Source organism: Pelophylax lessonae (assembly GCF_965119305.1).
Source record: "Pelophylax lessonae genome assembly, chromosome: 6".
NCBI lineage: Eukaryota > Metazoa > Chordata > Amphibia > Anura > Ranidae > Pelophylax > Pelophylax lessonae.
The window spans coordinates 253,102,854-253,120,318 of record NC_138773.1 but is presented as its reverse complement, the minus strand read 5'-3'; positions in this window follow the sequence as shown (position 1 = coordinate 253,120,318).

Below are 17,465 nucleotides of genomic sequence, written 5' to 3'. Positions count from 1 at the left end.
GCCAGAGGGAGAAGGTCCACCCAATCATCCTGTAGATATGATGTGTAGCAACGCAGATATTGTTCTATACACTGGTTGACTCTTTCAGTCTGTCCGTTGGTCTGAGGGTGGTAGGGAGAAGTGAGCTTTCGCTCAATCCGTAATATTTGACAAAGAGCTTGCCAAAATTTGGAGATGAACTGTGAACCACGGTCGGATAAAAGAGTCTTTGGTATTCCGTGTAACTTGAACACATGTTTCATCAGTAGTTCCGCTGTTTGTTTGGATGAAGGTAGTCTACGGATAGCGATGAAATGTGCCATCTTTGTCAGGTGGTCCACTGACACTAGAATGGTATTAAATCCTTTAGAAGGTGGTAGTTCTACTATAAAGTCTAAGGATACAACCTCCCATGGAACCTGGGGTATTGGCAGACTGCAGAGTAGACCAGATGGTTTTGTAGTGTCAATTTTGGACCTTGCACAGATGTCACATGAAGATACAAATTTTTGTACAGACGTCTTCATATCAGGCCACCAAAACTGCCTAGTAAGCAAATTAAGGGTTTTCGTCATACCCATATGTCCTGCCATGGGTACATCATGTGATAACTCCAAGATCTTGGTACGCATAGTAGGGGGTATGTAGAGTTTGTCGTTGTAGTAGAGGAAGCCTTCTGCATCAGTACTTAGTTGTGGTGGAGGTGAATCCAATCTTATACTGTGCAAAATCTCTTCCTTCAGGGAACGAACAACCCCAATAATACGTTCATAGGGTATTATAGGAATAGAAGGGATTTCAGCGCAGTTATCTTCGGTTAATCGTGATAGCGCATCCGCTTTTTTATTTTTGTCTGCAGGCGTGTAGGTCACTAAGAAGTTGAATCTTAGGAAAAATAATGACCATCGTACCTGCCGGTGGGAGAGAGTTTTGTTAGTCTGGAGGTATTGAAGGTTTTTGTGATCTGTATATATTAGTATTGGTAACCGGGTACCCTCAAGTAGATGTCACCAATTCTCCAGTGCCAGTTTTATGGCAAGCAACTCCTTTTCACCCACTGGGTAATTCACCTCTGGGCTGCTTAATGATTTTGAAAAGAAAGCAACTGGAAGGAGTGGTGAAGTATTTGTTGGTCGTTGGGAGAGAACTGCTCCTACTGCCATATTTGACGCATCTACCTCCAGAATATATTGGAGGGATGGGTCTGGATGGCGTAGTATGGGAGCAGAAGTAAAGCTTGATTTTAACAAGCAGAAAGCTCGATTTGCTTCTTCTGACCATTTGAATGGTTTCTTTATACTTGTCAGTTGTGTGAGAGGTCTCACAATGGCAGAAAAGTTCTTGATGAACTTCCTATAGAAGTTTGAAAATCCAAGGAATCGCTGTAATGCCTTACGAGTTGTTGGTATAGGCCAGTCCAGAATACAGGATATCTTGCTCATATCCATCTTAATTCCGGTTTTGAATATGATGTATCCCAGGAATAATATTTCTTCTTTATGAAATAGGCATTTTTTTAATTTCACGTATAGATTGTGTGCGAGTAATCTGGATGACACAAGTCTTACATGTTTTATATGTTCAGAGAGAGATCGAGAATAGATAAGTATATCGTCCAGATATACTACAACACAGACATCAAGTAAGTCTCTAAAGATGTCGTTTATGAACCTTTGGAAGGCTGCGGGAGCATTACACAACCCGAATGGCATCACAAGATATTCGAATAATCCGTATCTGGTTCTGAATGCTGTTTTCCACTCATCTCCGTCACGGATTCGGATTAGGTTGTATGCCCCTTTCAGGTCTAATGTAGAGAAGTAAGTAGCCCCACGCACTTGTTCAATGAGTTCAGGGATGAGCGGTAAAGGATATCGATCCTTTATTGTAATCGTATTTAATTGCCTATAATCGATAATAGGCCTAAGACTTGAATCCTTATTGCGGACAAAAAAAAGTCCTGCAGCTGTGGAAGAAGTAGAGGGTCTGATGAACCCTTTTGTCAAATTCCCATCCAAGTATTCCTTGAGATGAGAAAGTTCATCCTGTGAAAGAGGATAAACATGACCGAAAGGCAATTTGCTGTTAGGGAGTAGATCGATAGTGCAATCATAATCCCTATGGGGAGGCAACATTTGAGCATTTTTTTCAAGGAATACTTCGGACGGATCCTGATAGCATAGTGGTGCAATCTCATCTGACACCACAGACAGGATCTTTCCATAAGATGGGAGGTTACACGTAATCTCACAATAGTGAGAAGGGAAAGACAAAGTCCGTTTTTTCCAATCTATGATTGGTTGATGTGTGTGTAACCAGGGGAGTCCCAAAATAATAGAAAAATGGGGTGAATATAGTATATCAAAAGTGGTGGTCTCCATATGAGACTCGTTAGTAGTGATGAGGAGTGCTTGTGTCTGGTTGGTGATTGGACCAGAAGATAGTGGGATACCGTTAATGAAACTAACAGAAACAGGTTTAGGTTTTGAAATAATAGGTATTTTATTTAAGGTAACAAAACATGTATCAATATAGTTTCCACAAGATCCGGTGTCGATCATAGCCTTGGTGGTAATCCTAGTCTGGTCCCACTGTAATGTCAAATGAACAAAGAGATAGGGATTAGAAAAGGAAGTCGGTAATCCTCCTAGCAAAACATGTGAACACTCACCCTCTTTTTTGCGGACAAGGGGACAGACGCTTATCAAATGATCCGGGGATGCGCAGTACATGCAGAGGTTTCTGGATCTTCTTCTGGCTCGTTCAGTAGTTGATAAAGGTGGGCGTATGGTTCCTACCTCCATGGGAGTAGGGTCAACGGCCGAAATCTGAGAAGGACTAGACAATGGCATTCCCATTTTCTCAGCCCTTCTTTCACGCAGTCGCCTGTCGATGTTGATACTGAGTTGTATTAAGGCATCCAAGGTGCCAGGTAAATCCGCTCGGGCGAGCTCGTCTTTAACAGCTTCTGACAACCCGAGTCTGAATTGAGTTCGCAGAGATGTATCATTCCACCCTGAATCAAGGGTCCATCTTTTGAACTCAGCTACAAAGTCTTCTACAGGTCTCCTTCCTTGTTTTAAAGCCCTCAATTGAATATCAGCAGTACTCTGCCTGTTGGGGTCATCATATAAACTAGCGAGTTCCGCTAGGAATAAAGAATAGGAGTTCAGAAGCTGATCATTTTTCTCAAAGAGAGAGTCTGCCCAGGCCCGTGGATCACCCGTTAAGTATGAGATAACGGTACAGACTTTAATTTGATCAGTAGGGTATGTACGAGGTTTTAACAAAAAAAGTAATTGACATGTGTTTTTGAATTCACTAAATTTTTTCCGATCACCTGTAAACACTAGAGGAGGGTTTATTTTAGGTTCAGGGGGTTGAGCAGCAGTGAGCCGTGAAAGACGGGTTACCTGCTGTATCAGAGTCTGATTTTCTTCTTTTACTTCAGTAAGAGCAAGCATTAATGCATTTACTTGTTGTGTTAATTGTGTCACTTGAGTGGGTAATTCTGCTGAATCCATTTTTTAGGTTTGTTCAATCTGTAACGCTCCTGCGTTTTTGTAGTAGGCTGGATTTGCAGCTGCAGAATCTCCACTCAGTAGTCATGTAGAGATGTGATGAATAACCAGATCCAACTCTCCAGACTCATCACTGTGGGCCTGTCAGCTTCAGCATACAGATATACACACTCAATAAGATGTTCCTGGAGTGATAGGATGTATATAACAGTATGAAGATGATGTGCTGAAGGGACAGGTGTGAACAGTGACAGAGATGGCAAGCACTTGATAGAAATGTTCAGGAGAGTATTAGATGGTATTAGGTAGAATGCAGATAGGTTAGTAATCGAGTAACAGGTGGTAAGGACAGCAGATGACAAATACAGGATAGACTAACCCAGTGCAAGGATAGATGGTAGTAGACTCAAGAGCTAGCAATCTATGTAACAGTGCAGATGATAGAATTAGTATGCATAGATAGTAACAGTCCTTATGTGCAGAGGTAGATAGTGTAAGTAAGGTTATAGGGGATTCCCCTGTGGGGTACTTATCACTAGTAAAGTTAGTAGTAGCAGGGTCCAGTAGTAAGGGAGTGATCCAGTAGCGAGATACAGGGATCGGTAGCGAGGTTCCGGTCTGTTTCCAAGTAAAAGAGAATAGCTGGAGGTTCCGGTAGCAAGGCAAGCTTGTAAGCATGTGGACACACGGCAGGTTGAACGAACGATGTGAGAGAGAACGCCGGCGGTTGAAATAGCCGCTCTGCGGCGCTCGGCGATGACGTCATCCGTCTTAAAGGTGTATGCGTACCACCTAATTAGAAAGGTGGGACGCATATTTGAAAGAAAAGTGGTAAATAAGGGTACCAGAGGTACCAGAATCTTACAGTACGATGAGCACTGAGCCATGATTGGGCAAAGTCATCATGACTTTGTCCAATTATGACTCAGTGTTCTGTGCCCTGATTGGGCAAAGCCTTGCACTTTACCAGCAGTCAGGTAAATTACTTCATCCAATTAGGGCCCTAGATTGCACTGTGCAGTGCATTGTGGCAAGCACTGCACAGTGCAAGTTTACCCCGCAAATTCGGGTGTTCACCCAACAGGCGATGTTCGGGCCAAACTTTTTCCTCGGCTCAAACTGCTCGTCCAACTCTACTGCTTAATATATCTCACTGACCTTCAGATGCCATTGTAACAAGATAATCAATGTTACTTAACATGTCATTGGTTATAAAGGTATGGCTTACCAGTATACAGTATGGTCCCGAAACTCGGAACTATAGAAGTGGCTTGGAGAAACTACAAAACATCTTCAGTGGTGCAGAACAGGTCCAGTTTAATGTGTCTAACTTCTATTAGTCGAAAATATCGGAACTGTTATACCCTGAAAACTGATTTACTTTTACATTTATTTGGTCCAGAGATTTTCACAGCTGAACTGTTGACCTAACTTTCCTCTACTTCAGTTAGCACTGGTTCACACCAGTGCGACTTGACAGTTCAAAGTCACATGACAAGTTGTACCCCATTTGCCGTAATGAAATACAGTAGTTCAAATCACAGCAACTTTAAAAAATGTTCCTGCACTATTTCTGTGTGATTTCATGTGCGACTTGCATTGACATCGGTGTAAATGAAGTCGCACAGATGTCAGCAAGCTGCACATGAAATCACTTGAGCCCTCTCAGCTCCAGGCTCTCCACCTCCTCAGAGGTCCCTTCAATATTGTTTTATGCTTTATGATTTTTTTTTTATTTTCTTTTTTTGGACCAGTCCTATGATACATAGGGTCCTCTTCAAATCTTCATCATTACACTGTGAGTGCAGGGTGTCACCTAGGGAGGTGGGTGCTTGACTCCCTGTATGAACAATATGGGGGTAATTTATCATTGATGGCACAAGTATTGTGCCATAATTGCTATAATAAATATGGCAAGCGTGACCATCCCTAAGGTATTTACTTCACAACAGGTATCGCAATCAAAGGAGTGAGGAGAACAGGAGTGGAAATATGGCTGGACCTTTAAAAAGTGAGAAGCAGTGACATCACCATCCCACTTCATCCAATAGGAGAGCACTTTGCATACATTGAGGAAATGCAAGATGTTTTTTGATTGGCGTCTGTGCCAAGTGGGCAACCTCTTGTGTTTACTATGTAGCAGGGCAACTGCTTGGCAATGGACCTGGAAGCCTACTACAGTGATTTACAAGGGGATTTTCCAGATATGACGCATGCATGCTTACGTTGGTCTGACTGTGCAAAAATTGGAATTCTGCAAATTTAAACTGACTTCAAAAGCTGCACATCCTTCTTTTGTCTTATGTTTCCATACATGGCTGTGAATGTGGGATCATCATTATTCCACTGCGAGGACTTCTTTTGGATAAATAGGCACTACTTTATGTTATTACATACAAGGATTATGGATGAAGCACTCAATATAGTAACCGATAACAAGCCAAGATCACCTCCGATGTGTGTCCAGGAATCTGAATTCTGATTGTTATGGGACTTCATCATCATCATCACTCCTATGCTTGCATTTCTATGGTATAATTTTGCAAAAATGTGATGAAAGGTTGGTGATTATTTAAAAAAAATTAAAAATACAAAAGTACATACTCAATGTAGTGTCCTGGAACCATTTCTAAAATAAACAATTCCTTCTATTGCCTTACGCTTTTATTTGCAAAATATTATTATAAAGACCTAATTACGATCTGTGTCTCAGCGTGGGACATGTCACATCAAATACAGTCCCTATTCAAACACACTAAAGCAAAGCCAAATTCCCTGGTAAACATTCTGATCTATAGACTGTGATGTCTGTGTGCAGGCCTGCAATCCCATCACCCCAAGGAACAAGTGATTTCCCCAGGGTAGCTATTACAGCTCTCTGATCTGACTGGAGGAGGTGAAGTCTCGGAGGACAGCGCACAGGATGGAGGAGAAGGAGCTCCACATTGACTATAACAAATAAGACTTGTCTCTCTATTACCTTGTTGCTGTTTAATCTCCTGGATGTGTATTTTTAATTTAAGTCAGAAAAGCTAGATGTTTTCTCAAATCAAAATCCATTATTATTTATGCATAGACTGTAAGTTAAAAAGAAGAAGGTTATAACCGCGCTAAAGGCAACAAATAGTGAGCTGCGACTTCAAGTGTGACCACACCCTTAAAAATTATATATTGTATAAGTCGCGCTAAATTAAAAAATAAACAAATGAATGTCCAACTGTTTAGAGTCCCAAATAACATAAAGTGACTGGTGATGTATGAAATCTTGTGCTGCTTCCAAAAGATCCCGTAGGAATTGTGCTTACCAGAACGGCAATTTTAAATTGCAGAATTCATGTGATGAGATGAGTTCACGAGCCCAGGTGATCCAATGGAATTCTAGCGCAAGGAACTCCCAATATTGTGGTCGTGTATCATGTGAAGGAAAAATAATAATCCATAGCGTGATACCGTACAAAATTGTCAATAATATAACTGTGTAGGACTACAAATACTGTGAATCCTTCACCAATTGTGCAGCCGCTTACCAAAATGACTAGTGAAAAAGCATGTAATCAAATCAAAAGAAAGGACCGCCACCAGACGTAGAGCCTCTTACTAGATAGATCTTTATAGATGTGTTCTATCCAAGTATAGAAAAGGTGAACCACCACCAGACATAAGGCCTCTTACCAGATGGAAATGAAAAGCCAGCAGAATATTGAATCCACATGCACCAATATCAGCAAGCCACCCAAGAGCACTTAAAGCCTCTTACCAGACCACAAGAAAAATGCTCGATAACACTTGGTATATTTTCCCAATGGAGAGGTAACTTCAAGGTCCCAATGATAATCCGGGCAAATCACTGATAAGTACCACGATGTACCGCTTAATGTGCCTAGGTGGCCTCCCAGACCCCCTATGCCACAAGCTGAGCCACTGTGTTTCTCAGGGTTGCAACGCCAGACCAGCCGATAAAGGAAAGAGAAGGCGCCAATAGTGTAAAAAACTTCCAACAGATTTATTCACATAAGGTAGTGTACTTACAAACAAAGAAGAAAAATTAGCGAAGGATGTAGAGCCGCCGGCCGGACGGCAAGGCGCATCCGTTCCCTCGATAAGCTTCCGGAGATGACGTCAGCACGCCGTGACCTAACGGCGTTTCGTCCGAGGAGACGTTATCAAACACCTTTGTCCGGCCGGCGGCTCTACATCCTTCGCTAATTTTTCTTCTTTGTTTGTAAGTACACTACCTTATGTGAATAAATCTGTTGGAAGTTTTTTACACTATTGGCGCCTTCTCTTTCCTTTATCGGCTGGTCTGGCGTTGCAACCCTGAGAAACACAGTGGCTCAGCTTGTGGCATAGGGGGTCTGGGAGGCCACCTAGGCACATTAAGCGGTACATCGTGGTACTTATCAGTGATTTGCCCGGATTATCATTGGGACCTTGAAGTTACCTCTCCATTGGGAAAATATACCAAGTGTTATCGAGCATTTTTCTTGTGGTCTGGTAAGAGGCTTTAAGTGCTCTTGGGTGGCTTGCTGATATTGGTGCATGTGGATTCAATATTCTGCTGGCTTTTCATTTCCATCTGGTAAGAGGCCTTATGTCTGGTGGTGGTTCACCTTTTCTATACTTGGATAGAACACATCTATAAAGATCTATCTGGTAAGAGGCTCTACGTCTGGTGGCGGTCCTTTCTTTTGATTTGATTACATGCTTTTTCACTAGTCATTTTGGTAAGCGGCTGCACAATTGGTGAAGGATTCACAGTATTTGTAGTCCTACACAGTTATATTATTGACAATTTTGTACGGTATCACGCTATGGATTATTATTTTTCCTTCACATGATACACGACCACAATATTGGGAGTTCCTTGCGCTAGAATTCCATTGGATCACCTGGGCTCGTGAACTCATCTCATCACATGAATTCTGCAATTTAAAATTGCCGTTCTGGTAAGCACAATTCCTACGGGATCTTTTGGAAGCAGCACAAGATTTCATACATCACCAGTCACTTTATGTTATTTGGGACTCTAAACAGTTGGACATTCATTTGTTTATTTTTTAATTTAGCGCGACTTATACAATATATAGACTGTAAGTTAATTTTTTTTTTTTCAGATATGTAAAGGGGAAGTGAAGTCTTTTCTATTGCGAGAATTGTTTTTTTTTTCTCAGGTTTACACGTGAAACAGATGATCTCCAGGAAGATATAAAAAACACAAATTCCAGCAATTATGCATTTCATGCATTAGGGAGCCCATCTATTTTTTAATGGGGTGTCAACCCACAAAAAATGTTTTCTGCATGCATTTTCGTAGATGCATTGCATTAGGTTAATTATTTATAATCCTCAAAAATTAGGTCCTGCTTAATTTTTTTAAAGAAGAACTTGACCCATTTCAGCAACATTTTTCTCTTTTTGTTCCTCTGCAGAATGCCAGAGACTGGCATTCTGCAACTCCTCTTCACGTACACCTGATTTCTGAAAATGGCGGAGGGCAAGAGGGGTGGGAAAAGGGGATTGATGTAGTGGTGAAGTTCCTCTTTAAACAGCAGTGTATCACCACAGTCAGAGCATTTTCATCTGTGTATTGTAGTGTGCTGTAGAGCAGATATATTGCAGCACATAGTAGATGTGCGTTGGAGTGCTGATGTTTACCAACATAACGCGTTGTAATGCATGCTAGGGCATACCTTATAGCGTGCATTGTGGTGTGAACGATCTTTTTTTAAAAAGCATCTAGTGTAAAGCTGGCCATACTGTAGGTGGATCAGCAGGGACCAACTGATATTTGATCCATCTATGGGCAAGCTGATTGTACTGAAGCCGATCCATGCAAATTTTTTTTTTTTTTATAAATTCTTTATTGAATGAAACATGAAGGCATACAATAAGGCAACAGCAGTTACAAAGAAGAAACAGCAGTCTAGTATCAAAGTACAAACAGAGAATCAAGAATTTAGCGTTGATCTGAAATATGACATCTTGAGAGATTAGTTAATGCAAATTTAATGTAATTACTGCCGGTAGGTATAGCTGCCAGTAGGGATCGTTGTGTTCTGCTGGCAGGGAAGGCTCCCACCAATAGTGCTGCTGGAGGGATTCTCCCATCAACACTGACTGTGTTGATGAGGGAATCATGCAATTTTCTTTCCTGACACAAGCATGACAGTATACACGTATGGGTATAGGCTCCGCCCCTCACCCAATCAGGACTGTTTATACTATATAAATAAATCTCATCCCCCCAAGACGGCATTCTTTTTGTTCCTCAAATGCTCAACCGGTTATTAATATGGAAAGAAGATTTTTTTTTTTTTGCCCTTACCTTGCTGGGTTCATATGGCCAGCCGCACAGGTTCAGCCTCTCCTGTGTCGAAGTTCCCAACGTTCGAGTGTAAACCACCTATACGAGGGAAGGCACTGGGGGTAGGATACTGGTCTCTGGGGACAGGTAAGTAACTCCTCCAGTGACATGGGCTTCTCTCTTTGTCCTGGCTCTCAATAGCTGCAAGGTTCCCTCAGGCTGCTGGGATCACGGATGTGCTATTTTGGGGTGAAATTCCGGGCAAACAGCAGAGAGACGACAAACAGGGCGGCTGACCAGTTTCAAGATGGCGTCCAGTGACTTCCAGCGGCTGTGTTGCAGACTACCCTATCCAAAATTGCGCCCGGCAGACTTCCGGTGGGCGGAGGTGCACCAAAATAGTGCCGGGTGAATTCTGGTTTGCTGTTGGTGGCCGGGAAGCTCTGGGAGACACTCAGGCAGCAATTGGGGGACACCTGGAGAGGGGGCAGGACCCCCCTCTCCCCCTCCTTATAGCAAGGAGTACGAGACAAACCAGGTGCACAAGACAGGAGAAAGTGCAGCAGCAGAGGCCAGGTAAGGGGAGAGGATCCAGGGTTGCTGGGTAGTATGAAATGTGTGGTATGCACTTTGTAAGAATCTTCCTTGTTTGAACCAATTGTGCCTGTTTTGTGCCGTTCATTTTCAGAGCTCCTGTGGAGAGAAGACATTTCCTATTGATTACATGCAGGAGTGGAGATAGTATGCTTAGTACAACCTTTTGTTGCAGGTTCTTAAAGGCATACCATGAGCTCTCCCTGGGACCAGCCACACAATATAAGGCGAGGGTCAGGTAAGTAGGTATTCAGTTTATTAAAAGAGCACATAGCTAATGAAATGTAAATCTTTCTAGCCCCCACCACCAGCACCAATCCTCAAGACGCGCAGACAGAAGCCCTTAAATGGCTGCAAGCCATTCAAAAGCTCGCCAAGAAGGCTGGCAAGCAATGGTGGAGACACAGGCTGAGGAAGGGGCGGAGGATCAATGTTTGGGCTGTGGCCTAAAGGCATTACCTAGGAAGATATTATGTCGGTCTTGTCTGCTAGAAGCAGCAACAGATAAGGAAGCTGAAAAGGCAGATATGATCTCCCTAATTAAACAAACAGTTAAAGATTCCTTACAAGAAATTGCGGTCAAAACCAGCCAACCAGAGGCAGCAGGGACCAGCCCCCCATTAGCTCAGAGAAGCCCCTTAAGGGAACCATCACCAGTGTTGGGCTCGGGAGATGAGTTCCCCCCCTTAGAAGAGGAGTTGTTTGCCAGATTCAACTTCGCCTTAGTGCAACCCCTAGTAAGAGCTATAAGAAAAGCTCTTGAATGGCAGGGGGAAATCCACACAACCTGCAAAAACTAGAAAATATTATCCACAATTTAAAAAGGTCAGTACTATTATTTCCATTGATTGAGGAGAGGAAGGATATTATCTATGATGAATGAAAGAAGACTGACAGAAAATTGTCCTGATCCAACAGGTTTGGGAAGATGTATCCCTTCAAGAAAGAAGAGGTCCATGCACTGGAGGTGCCCCCACTAGTGATGTAATGTTACATTACCTATGAATGATGCAGTTTCCTTTAAGGATGTTTCAGAAAGGTAGATATAAAGCTAAAGAAAATATGTGCATCTGCATGAAGTGCCTGCAAGCCTTCATTGGCACTGACATCTGTAGCCAAGGCAATAACAACATGGACAGAGAGCTCAGAAGCAGAGTTATCCACAGAGGCAGGAAGTGCCTCAGTACCGAAAATACTGAGCGAAATCAAACTGGGGGCGATTTTGTAGGTGAAGCGGCGATCGACACACTGCGGTGTTCAGCCAGAGTAATGCTATCCTCAGTATTGGCGAGAAGAGCATTATTACTCAAGCCATGGACGGCTGACAGGTTGCCAAAATCCAACTGATGCCGTATCCCCTTTGACGGTACAGCCTTGTTTGGCAGCAAATTGGAAACCGCTATTTTGAATTACAGGCTCTAGGTTCCCATATTGGAACAATAGAAAATACACTGGAAACTACCATTGCCAGAACCAACCAGAATACTGAATGTATTGAGAATTTACATAGGAGACTGGTTGAAGCGCAAAACAAAATTGATGACTTGGAAAACAGGTCTCGCCGATACAATTTTAGAGTTTGCGGCATACCTGAGTCTTTTACTGACTCTGCAGCTATCATAAAGGAACTTATTCTACACCTCATCCTGGACATACCTTCTCACAAAGTGGAACTGGACAGAGCACACAGGGCCTTGATGGATTCCAGCGATGATGGTCTCCCAAGAGACATTATTGCAAAGCCCCACTACTATACTGTCAAGGAGCAAGTTATGTCCAGAGCCAGAGAAATAGCTGATTTGCAGCTAAGGGATCACAAGATCCAGATCTTTGTGGACATTTCACTGACTACCATCTAGAAATGCAGAGCTATGAAAGTGCTGTTACAGACACTTTTAGCTAAAAATATCAAATACTACTGGGCCCTCCCCTTTAGATTGAAATTTGTTTTTGTTTCCCTCTCCTAGTGAGGGAGACCCAGTGTACCATTTGGGGCTGACCAGGGTTTTGATCCTTGGAATACTGCAAATTTTGCTCAAATTACTGTTTAAACTACTGTTTTAGTAGAGACTAACTTTTTTTACTCTCTATTTGTAGGTTGGTGCTCCTATTGATGACTTTCTAAATCTCTGATTCTTCTGTGAGCTTCCTTTCCTCTTTTTCTCTACTTCTACACTTCAGTTGCCTCAAATCCTCTTGGTGCTGGGCTTAGGTCCATTGAACGTTTTAGCGAACCAGGAACTGTGATCGTCTTTCCAGGGGAAGGTGGTGAGTTTACTTTTATATCCCTCAGTGCACCATGACAGACAGGTCTACTAGGTTCCCCTTCAAATTTGTTACCCACAATGTGAAAGGCCTGAACTCCCCGGTGAAGAGGAGGACGGCCTTCCAACATTACAAATCACTACATGTGGACATGCTTCTCCTACAGGAGACGCACTTTCCACCGAATTCCAATCCAAACTTTTTGCATCGTTATTATCCTAATTTTTACTTGGCAAATGGGCCGGAAAAGACAGAAGGTGTTGCGATTTTCTTTTCTACATGAGTATTCTTCTCGTTTGTGACGCAAAGGGACATTATTTGATTCTAGTGGGACACCTGGAGGGCTCCTTGGTCTCATTATTCTCTTAATTTGCTCCTGACTCAGGCCAACTTGCTTTTTTTGGAGCCATGCTGCACACGGTGACATGTGAGTTGAGGGGGGTGGTCCTCTTCGGGGGGGACTCTAACGTGGCACTGGACTCTATTTTTGACAAAACCAGGAAGCCGTTGTCCTCCTCTAGACATTATCCAAAAATTGGTTCAAAACTGGCTAAAATGTTACACTATCACAACTTGATTGACGTTTGGCGAGAACTTATTACCTCCAGGAAGGACTATACATTTTTTTTCCCATGTTCCCCACCCCTATTCCAGGATTGATCATTTTCTGACAGACCCGAGTATCATGCCCCTCTTTCGGGAGAGCAAAATAGTAGACGTAGCTTGGTCAGATCATTACTTGCTCTGGACATCGTGCGATACTTTAACAGTGAAAAAAGTCTGACCCCGTGGAGACTAAATGAACCCCTTCTAAGCAACCCCTTGATCTGTTTTGATATAGAACAACAAGGAATATTTCACTGCAAATGTTCCAGAGGGCACTTCCCCAGCGACTTACTGGGCGGCACACAAAGCCACGATCAGAGGCTATTTGACCCAAATAGCGTCACGTCTCAAAAATAACTCCAATTCTCTTATACGCGACAAAGAAAAGGAGTTGTCTTACCTACTGACCCGACATAAACAAAACACAAATTTAGACCTCAGAGACAAGATTGATTTCGTCCGGCTGGAACTGAATCTTTGCCTTACAACCAGGGCGGAAAAGAGTCTTGGATGGACAAAAGCCTCCTTTTACACATTAAAGGATAAACCAGGTACCATGCTGGCCAGTAAACTGATGCCTCACTTTCGGCAAACAGGACTCCCCAAGATTAGACAAGCGAATGGTACCCTGACCCAAAATCCACAGATGGTCATGGATTTGTTTCATGCCTATTATTCTTCCCTGCATGGCGCCCAAGGGGACCCGCCACCTAAGGCCATGGATGGCTTTCTTAAAGATCTCGCTCTCCCTTCTCTCTCGGCTTCTCATCGGGAGGTTTTGGAGAAATTTTTTAGGGCGATATGTGACGGCGCGGCCCTTGATGTAGACTCTAACAGAGCTAATATATGCTTAATACCTAAATCGGATAAGGATCATACCTACGTGGCCAATTATCACCCACTATCCCTGATCAATAATGACTTGAAATTTCTAACCAAATCATGCAAACAGGTTGAATACCTTCCTGACACAATATATTCATACAAATCGGGTCAGATTTGTCCTGGGGAGACAGGCCGCAGATCAGATAAGGCGAGCAATAGATTTAATTACTGTGTTACTATCTAACTGGGATGGCGAGAGTCCAAGCTTGGCAGGGTATGCTTTTATCACTAGACTTACATAAGGCCTTTGATTCTCTATCCTGGCCTTTCCTTTTTCATATACTGAGAAAGTGGAACGGTGGACCGAAATTTCTTAATCTTATAAAAGCTCTGTACCCAACCCGTCAGCTAACATTGTGGGACATGGGCGTATCTCGGATCCGCTGCAAATCTGTAGAGGAACTAGGCAGGGATGTCCTCTCACGCCGCTCCTCTTCGTGATAGCTATCAAAACGCTGGCGATTAGCTGTTAGCTCTAACCCCAACATACACGGAGTGGAAAGTGAAGGCAGAACCCATAAAAGTGGCTTGTTTGCCGATGACATGCTGCTATTTATAGCGGACCCTGTTACGACCCTGCCCAACTTATTTGCCTTATTGACCAATTTCGGAGCGGTTTCTGGGCTGAAGGTTAATCAACCTAAATCTGAGGTGTTAAACGTAAATCTTCCAGATATAATTCTAAATTCTATACGGCCATCCTTTTTCTTTAGATGGTGCAAGCAGACACTTATATACAAGCAGACTTGTATAAAGTACTCAAAATTTCTACTTGAGTAAAAGTACAAGTGCTCGATCAAAAAGTGACTTAAGTAGAAGTGGAAGTGCTCGCAGAAAAAGTTAATTAAGTGGAAGTACTAAAGTATTCAACATTTTTTTTACTTAAGTATTGCAAGTAGTTTTTTCAAAAAAATTGCTACTTAAGTACTAAAAGTAAAAAGTACCAGTAGTTTTGAAAAAAAAATTCTACTCAAGTACTGAAAGTAGAAGTAGAAGTACTGTGTTATGTAGTTATTAAAGAAAGAAGTCAAAAGTTTGAACATCATATTGTTTTTTATTGTTTGAATTTATTTCAAATGATTTATTCAAATGATTAACCTAAAGGACAATCACAATTCCTTAGGCTGTAACTTTTTGTAAACAAAAAACAGATAAAGTATGTCTCTCCCTTCCCCTTTTAAAGCATCCCTCCTCTTCCCTGCATGTTTTTTTTTCTCCACAGCTTATTGGTGCGCAAAATCATATAAAAACCAATGTGATATACAACAATATATTCCAATAATGAAATAAAGGAAGAGTGTATGAAATCTAAGTCAATAAAAAGTTCAAAATATTGTGAATCTTCAAATATATATATGTGACAAAACAAGATGAATATAATTTCATATCTGCTGTTAATGGGAAAGAACCTCCCAACCAGGGCCGGCCTTAGGTGTTCAAGTGCCCTGTGCGAGCTGATCCTATGGTGCCCCCACCAGCGCCCTGCACATTTTTTCTTGCACTTTTTTTGCACTTCATTTGACTTTTCTTTTTTATGATCACTACAAACTTAGCCCCCCTTACATTAGAGACCCCCCTTACATCAGAGACCCCCCAACGGAGCCCCCCTTACAACAGAAACCCCCCAACGGAGCCTCCTTACAACAGAAACCCCCCACAGAGGCCCCACTTACATCAGAGACCCCCCACACAGAGCACCCTTACAGCAGAGACCCCCCAGCCCCCACAAAGAGCCCTCTTTACATCAGAGACCCCCCACACAGAGCCCCCCTTACATCAAAGACCCCCACACAGAGCCCCCTTACATCAGAGACCCCCATACAGAGCCCCTTTTACATCAGAGACCCCCCCACACAGAGCTCCCCTTACATCAGAGACCCCCCCCACAGAGCCCCCCACACAAAGCCCCCCTTACAGAGACCCCAACACAGAGCCCCCTTACATCAGAGACCATCCCCACACAAAGCCCCCTTACTTTAGAGACCCCTCACACAAAGCCCCCCTTACATCAGAGACCCCAACACAGAGCCCCCTTACATCAGAGACCATCCCCACAGAGCCCCCCTTACATCAGAGCCCCCCATAGAGCCCCCCACAGAGCTCCCCTTACATCAGAGCCCCTCCACACAGAGCTCCTATTACATCAGAGCCCCCCACATCAGAGCCCTCCCACACAGAGTCCCCCTTACATCAGAGACCCCCCCACACAGAGCCCCCTTACATCAGAGACCCCCACACATCAGAGACCCCCCACACAGAGACCCCTTACATCAGAGACCCCCACACAGAGCCCCCTTACATCAGAGACCCCCCACACAGAGCCCCCTTACACCAGAGACCCCCCACACAGAGCCCCCTTACATCAAAGACCCCCCACACAGCGCCCCCTTACATCAGAGACCCCCCACACAGAGCCCCCTTACATCAAAGACCCCCCACACAAAGCCCCCTTTACATTAGAGACCCCCACACAGAGCCCCCCTTACATCAGAGACCCCCCACACAAAGCCCCCTTACTTTAGAGACCCCTCACACAAAGCCCCCCTTACATCCAGAGACCCCAACACAGAGCCCCCTTACATCAGAGACCATCCCCACAGAGCCCCCCTTACATCAGAGCCCCCCCATAGAGCCCCCCACAGAGCTCCCCCTACATCAGAGCCCCTCCACACAGAGCTCCCCTTACATCAGAGCCCTCCCACACAGAGCCCCCCTTACATCAGAGACCCCCCCTTACATCAGAGACCCCCCACACAGAGCCCCCTTACATCAGAGACCGCCCACACAAAGCCCCCCCTTACATCAGAGACCCCTCCATGTTTCCCTTAACCAAGATGGCCGCCAGTGCCTCGATCGCACTGCGCATGCGCACGTGCCTCTACTGCGCGGCCGCCAGAATCCCCGCCTCCCAGCGCTGAGACGTCAGCGAATGGAGACAAGGAGGGGAGGAGCGGAGTGGCCGAAGGCCGCCACACATGTCAGAGCGCCGAGAGGCGCATGTGGGAGCACTCCACGCCAGCCCAGCGGAAGCCTGGAGCGGAACAACGCTACCCAAATGGCCAGAGACCAGGTACCCATGAAAAAGGGGGGTATCTTTACCTTTGCCTTCCTATAGAAAAGGGGAGGGGAGGGGGGAAGGCAGAATAGGGAGGATAATTGAAAGAGTAGGAGAGAGCAGTAAGGAGGGAAACCAAACAAAAAAGAAAAAGGGAAAGGCAGAGAAAAGTAACGAGTAACGATGCAGCACAAAAAAAAATATCGGAGTAGAAGTATCGAAATCATCGAAAAAATGTAGTGAAGTAAAAGTAGAA